Below are 7,675 nucleotides of genomic sequence, written 5' to 3' on the forward strand. Positions count from 1 at the left end.
TACAGCTCGCCTTTATGTGTCCTTCTCGGGATAGCGTCATTTAAAGAACGAAGGTCAGCACAACGTAAAAAAAAAAAAAAAAAAATACAAAAAAAAAACCCTAACCCCTCTCTATTACTATATATATAGCCATTCTGTGAAGCTTGATCAGGAGCACACAAAACAAGAACTTTGTATTTCAAATTGAACATTTTCATTTATCACATTAGTGTATATTGGTTACATTTATTATTGTATTGATTAATATCAATTAATCTCCATGGCTGATCTCAACACCAAACCTCAGTATATTTCCAACCATATGAGCTTGGAAGACCCAAAAAAACCGCAGCAACCGAAGCCGAAGAAGAAGGAGAACGACAACAACAACAATAAAGCGGGAATTGAAGGCATGATGGGCTATAACCTTCGTATGACTAAGAATCCAAACGGACGAAACTGATTCCCAAAACAGGTCTACCGTGCAATAACAGTGTAATTTCTTAATATATAATGTTCTGCTCTTTTATTTTTTATTTTTTATTTTTTTTGTATAAATGGTTAGTTGTTTTCTTGATTAAAAGTCTCAGTCTTAAATTCTAATTGTACCATTATGTTTTAATAGGATGTTTTTAGCAACACAGGTATATTGGCCCAGCGGAAAAGAGCTGGTTTTTAGATTTCGCGTTTTCGATAAGCAGGTAACGAAACATAATGGCCAATGTGCAGTTTTGGACAATGGTATCAATCTCAATTAATTAGATTTCTGATTTGACTATATGTTCTTGAATTTGTTAAATCTACTATTTTCTGCATGTCTGGGAGTGATTGCTTTGCCCTTTTGTCCCTTTTCTATGGATATTTTTTTTTAAATTCATTGAGCTATTTACTGAACTAGAATCTTCTCATTTATTTATGCTAAAGCTTTCTTCTCATTATAATGTTAGTTCAGTTACGTGATTATTGTTCTCTTGTGTTGCTCAGTTGGTAATAATGGTAGATTTAAAAAAGAGGATCTTTGCTAAATAATTAGTTAAAATTATGTGAAGCTTTTTTAGCATGTTTTGTTACACATGAATTAACTTTGGGAAGAACTTTGAATATAGGGTGACAGAGCTCTTCCCCCAAATTTTGTTTCAACTCATGGGGAACAATTGGGGCCAATGTTCTATGTCATTGACGAGTTAGATAATTGTTTAGTGTTGGAGGTGATAAGAAAGAATTATCAGTTGCTCATAACTGACTCCTCATTTGAACAGATTAGAACTTTCTATTTTATCGATAGAGGGGCATCTGTTCAATTTAGGTATGTCGGTTTTGGAATTTTTTTTATCTCATTGTGGAATCACGACAACCAACCCATCCAAGTTCACCTTGATCCTGACTCATATGTGCCTGAGCTAATGGACCCATAGACGCTTGATAATGTATCAAGAGTGTTCCACATAAAGTATACCAGGATTGATGAGGACTCATCACCTGATGTGATGGTTCTATCTGGGTCTGAACCATCTGATGATGAGTTTTCATCAGACGGTGATGAAAACAATGATCAAGATGGGACACTGGTAGGGGATAATCCGCATAATCCGATAGATTTGTCTAGTGGAAGCACTTTATCAATGGAGGTCAACGAACAAAGCAACGAGACAAACGAATTGTCTGATCATAGGTAATGCTAAATGTAACTTTTTTACCTTGTGTTTTGGATTTTAATATCATGGGATAGCTTGCTATTTTTTAGTGTGGTGACTAACATTTAAATTATCCTGAATTAGATACACTCTAGAGGTTTATTATGAAAAGATCATCACAGCTTCGGATCTGGGTCAATTACTATTTTAATTTATGATTTTCATTTTTATTATATATATTTTAGATTAATAATCAAATTAATTTTTAAAAGATGGTTTGTTCTTCAAATTTTTTTTTTGAAAGTTTTCATCAATCAAATGAGTCCTTCAAAGATCATAAATTAATTATTTTTATCATCCAGTCATTCAATTAATAGTTTTCGTCAACGATTAATGACATAAAACATTAACTCACATCATACATGACATTTAGCATATTCAATTAAACACTAAACAAATATAATTATAAAAAGAGGAATGCTAGGGTCAGCAACTTTTGTGATTTGTAGCCATCAAATAGCCATCAATTATGGTTTTAATGGTGTGAGATTGATGTGAAATTTCATCCAATGGCTCACTTTTTTTTGCTAGTTACATGCTGACCAGAATTTAACAAAGTTGCTGGCCCCTAGATTTTTCCTTTTAAAAATTTATCAATTTATTAGTGTCGTCTGGTTATATTAGGATTAGAATTTATATAATTAAAAAATTGACGAAATTGATAAATTTTTATAAATATATTTGATTAGCGTTCAATTGAACATACTAGAGTATCATATATGCTATCGGTTAACGTTCTATATCATTAATCGTTGATAGAAATTATTATTTATGTGATAGACGGATAAAAATAATTAATTTATAATTTTTGAATGAATAATTTAATTGATAAAATTTTTTAAGAACGAATTTAAAATATGAGCCATCTTTCATGAACTAATTAATTTAACTATTAATCCTGTGTATTTATACTTCATATGTAATACCAATTTTAACTGTCAAATCTTTTCTCTTCTTTTTTTCTTCTGAAAAAAATGATTATTTTTTACTTGTTTGCTATGTTAGCTCACCTTAAACATACTAATGTTAAGTGAAAAGTGATTATTACAGATTTTTTTTTTTTTTGATATGCTCTCTGATGTCATTTCTTTTATGCATGACACTGATATGTTCTTCATTTTGTTACAGCAGGTATATAATATGTGGAAGTGGGGACTATATATGTAGATTGCTTTGGAACAATAATACTTCTGGCAGCAGGAGTAGCAGAGATTATTATATTGTTGGTCAAAGATATATATATTTTATTATTTTTATTTAATTAATTCATATTATATTGTTGTTCGTTTCATTGGTTAATACTAGAAGTGCAAAATTTAGAGCTAGGAGGCTGTGATCTCTCACTTTCCATGTATTATTTAACTTTATAATGAACAATAATCTCTGAAAGTTTATGCAATTTTCATTGATGGTGATATGATGGTGATATATATGTGGTGAATTGATAAGCATATTAATGATATATCAACTCTAAAAAAAATTGGTATAAACTATCACGTTTTTTACTGTTAATTTTTTTATCACATATATTGTTTATTTATTTTAGATCATACAGCATAAATTTAATAATTTTGAAGCTCATTATATTCTTCTATTTATTCATATGCTTAAACTAAAAGGATAATCTTGATTTAAAATTAATCATTTTTTTTTGTCAGGAAATTAATATCAGTTTTACCTTTACTCTTATGTAATTAAGCCCAACAAAGAGACAAGACTAAAAGGCTACATTTGGTTATAAAATTGGATAAGACAAAATCTTGAGAATAAGACAAAAATAAAAAATAAAAATATAAAAATTAATATTTTTATATTTTATTTGATGATAAAATAAAATAAATTATAATTATTTTTTATTTAAAAAATTTGAAAAAATATAATAAAAATATAATTATATAAAATTAATAAAAATAATAAAAAAATAAAAAATAAATTATTTTTTGTTAGTATTTCTAATATTTTTGTTCATATTTTATTTATTAAATATAATTTTATATTTCAATGTTCATGTTTCAGTATCCTTTGCCTATAAACAAAGGTAGCTAAAATGTTATCACATGAAAAATAAAGATATTATTTTGATGTGTCACAAAATACGGACCCAATTCTTAGATTATTCTTTCCTTTGTAGGCCCACCCAATGGAGTCCAATTTGTTTTCGTTAAGCATTTATTAATTTTCTTTTATAGCCCCTTAATTCATCACTTCTTTTTTAAGTTTCTCTTGCATAAGGTTTATCAATAAAGTTTAAAGTATAGTAACAGTATAAAATGAAAAATAAAATCATTCTCTCTAAACCTGAAATTAAAAAATTGCTCAGTATCTTCTTCTGTTTTTTTTTTTATATATGTTTATTTATTTATTGGATATTATTATTACAACTTCGAAAATTTAATTAAAGAATCTTGACAGAAGTAACTAATATTATAACTACCAAAAACTGATGATAACTATATAACTAGAATCAACGTTATAAAAGGAAATCTTAACAGACCAGTTCCACTAGATAATTTGATTTGTAACAACAAACTATTGATTCAATAGTAACATCAATTTCTTATTAAGAAATTTTACAATGAGAAACGCACTTATATATTACAAAATACTCCTTACAAATGCATTGACACTTTTATTATAGAGGCAAACATACACTAGTATTGCCAATGAGTAATAGTTTAAATGACATAGACTCCTCATACTCAATTAAAAGGTTGCGGGTTCGAGTCTCATATCTTTCCAAATTTTTAAAAAAAAGCCAATGAATACTAGCTCAAATGGCATAGTATTCCCATGCTCAATTAAGAGGTTGCGGGTTCGAGTCTCATATCTTTGGTAAAAAAAAAAAAAAAAAAAAGGGATTCTAGTATTAGGATTATTTTATGATGTATTAGTATAAAAGGGGTTCGAGAATAATTAGGATTATCATAAAATAAGTACCGGTGAAATTAGCAAATGTGGCATGAGATTAATATGAACTTGATTTGGATATATATTAGGTCTTGTTGTGAATAACGTTGATGATGAATTATACATTGAAATTACCAAGTAATTTACATTGAAATTCCTACCATTATTTCTCCGTATTGTATTTGTTATTTAACAATTTCTAATTTCTTGTATCATACAAAAACATTGAATTCCCATAGCTGTGGAGTTACTTGCGTTACAAGATTTATCCACGCTGAGTCGGCAACCAATGCAAGGCCTATAATATTAATACGTTAAATAATGTGGTAATTAAGGTGGTATTGCTCTCAATTTACATAGAAACTATGAGGAATTGAAATGGGTTTGTTAAACTTTGAATCCGCACGCCGGTGTATAAAAACATAGTGGGGCCTAATAGATCTAGTGCACATGTTGCTGACTTTTGTGCTACAACTTTGCCTTATATATTTTTGTTGGACGATTAATTAAGGTAGTATAAACTATAAACATAATAATAACATGGTGATTTCACAAACATTCATGGTATTAATTATTGTCGCCTATATAGTTTTATTAATCTGACAGTTTCTTTCATAGACACTGGTTTAATTTCGGATTAATAGAAATCAGAGTAATTTGCAGAAGTAATAAGAAAGACAGACAAATTTTGTGATCAGAATTTTGTGCAATAGATGAATAGAACTCAATTGTTCAATAGCAAAAGTCCACTTTTTAACTATAGGTGATCCTTCTTATATATCACATACTTATTATTACAGCGGCTCTAAGACTATTATACAGTAAAATAGAAAAATTGGTTAGAAATAGAAAATTTGTTTTCTGACCTTGATTAGCTGACTTCTTGAATTTTGCTATTTTAATGTTCTTGATTAGCTGAGTACTCTAAATAGTTTATCTTATTTCTAATTTAATTTATAACTCTGAATTTTAAATTTGAGTGTCGGAATTTTAAGATTATTTTTTATTTTTTCGGAATTTTTTATACATTATGTACGTTGGCATATTTATCATGCTGGTCGGGAACGACCCAATTCTCATTCCATACATATAATGTTGTTTTTCAGATGTAGGTTGAGAGACACCTTAGTAAACATTTAGTTTATAAATTATTACAACATACAATTAATAAATATTAAATAAGATAAATTTTATTTTTTTTTCTCTAGCTTTACCAATCTATTATATACATACGCATATAAAACAATCATTGGATCGAAACAATCACAACACTACTATAGCTCGCTACCGTATTCCAAAATTGAAGGTATTAGTATATTTCTCATGCAGTTCCTGTTCCTCTTTTAGTGCTCGATCAAATAACGTAATAGATTGTTGAGAAGCTATTAATGTTTCACATTATTCGACGTTCCCATATGCCAAAATTTCCTCAATTATTAGTTAGTATGGTTTAGGGTTTAACAACGCACAAATATATATATGCATATCATCACATTTTATTACTAAGATGACTCACTTGTTTACAATGAGAAACACATTAAATTGAAGTACAATTATTGGAGATAGAAGCACATATTTTTAACAAATGTATGTGGAGTCAAACTAACAAATAAAATAAACAAATAAGACCACTACATATATATATCCTCCTCATGGTACGTACTTAATTGCATTGCTTCATTCACCAAAAGTACACTTGAATCTGTAACGTACAAAATCAAAGAATATAAGAAATTAGTATGGTGATGAAATAAATAAGAATATAAACCAAACAATTATTCATCAGGAGCATTTAATTTGGAATAAGTACGTAGTGGGATTATGATTTGCTTCTTCTTGCAAAGGCATCTTGAATAGTTGGCGACTTTTTTCCAGGTTTTGGAGGAGGATTTGAATTACTAGAAGACGACTTAGGAGGTGGCCTTGTCACGGGGCACAGAACCTTTTGAATGCTTATGCTTTGGCTACTCATTATTGTGTATATATAATTGCTATTGGTTTTTGGAATGTCGTGGATATGTTATGAATGTTGATGATCGATGAAGCATATAGCAACATGAGAATCGTGTATTTATAGGGGTGCTGCATTAGTTCCTTAGCTTGTTCATAATCCCACGTATAAGAAGCGAAATTACCAAGTGATTCATGGTAATCTACATAGAAATTTCTATCAATTTTTTTTTTCATATTACATTTCTCATTTTTACAAATTGAATTATCTGATTTAGTTTGCGTGAAAAATGTAGCTTGTGGCACAAGGAGATATCCGCGGTGATGTGAGTCGTCACACCCAAACTGTGGCAAAAACCGTCATGTAAAGTTCAGAAGAAATTTAACCAATTGAAGTTTAATAAAATATAAGTTCTAAAAAGCAAGGATTTCAACGTTCAACATTACTACTAATACGCGCTACGGACACGGGTAACTATATATCTAGTTAAATAACGAGAAACTCTTCACCAAAAATTTTTAGTATTTTTTCTTATTATTTAACTAATATAATCACTAAATTATTTTTAATAAATACATTTTAATAATTTATGTGTAAAAAAATTTAAAAAATATAAATATAAATTTTGACAAATATAAATTTTATAATTTTGTATATAAAATTTTTATAGATATAAATATAAATTATTATTGACTAAATACTGATAAAAAATAATAATATTTATTAGATATATAATATTGTCCTAACTATACTAAATAATTAATTAACAATTCCTCTTCTATGTGTTCCTCTAATAAAATGTCGCATATATTTAAAAATTAGAAAGTTATTACACATTCAAAATTTCAAAGTTAAACATATAACCAACTGACCAAGTCATGCAGCTGAGAGTTGAGAGGCTCAAATTTAATGCAATGCGATGATATACCGCGTTCTGCGTTCACCAATGGTTAGTTGCTTGTACAAGTTCTCTTCTTAACTAAATGCAAATAATTAGTTAAGTTTTATTTTTCTTATACATAAATTCTTACTTTTTTACTTTTTTATATTTCTAATACTAGTTTTTTTTTTTTAAATTTTTTTTAGAGTTCTCTTCTTTCAGATTTAGAATATTGAATGTTATTTTGTGCTATAGTTTTACTGG

At 28.2% G+C, this 7,675-nt stretch overlaps 2 long non-coding RNA genes across 2 annotated transcripts; one reads left to right on the forward strand and one right to left on the reverse strand.

The window, feature by feature from the left end:
- LOC110270451 lies at positions 156–3,135 on the forward strand. The gene is made up of 2 exons (XR_002359987.1): positions 156–474; positions 2,802–3,135. It is a non-coding gene; the product is annotated as an uncharacterized LOC110270451 (long non-coding RNA).
- On the reverse strand, positions 6,055–6,645 carry LOC107634723. The gene is made up of 2 exons (XR_001619037.2): positions 6,391–6,645; positions 6,055–6,282 (listed from the first exon to the last, which is right to left on the reverse strand). It is a non-coding gene; the product is annotated as an uncharacterized LOC107634723 (long non-coding RNA).

This window comes from Arachis ipaensis, chromosome B03 (assembly GCF_000816755.2).
Source record: "Arachis ipaensis cultivar K30076 chromosome B03, Araip1.1, whole genome shotgun sequence".
Classification (NCBI taxonomy): Eukaryota; Viridiplantae; Streptophyta; class Magnoliopsida; order Fabales; family Fabaceae; genus Arachis; species Arachis ipaensis.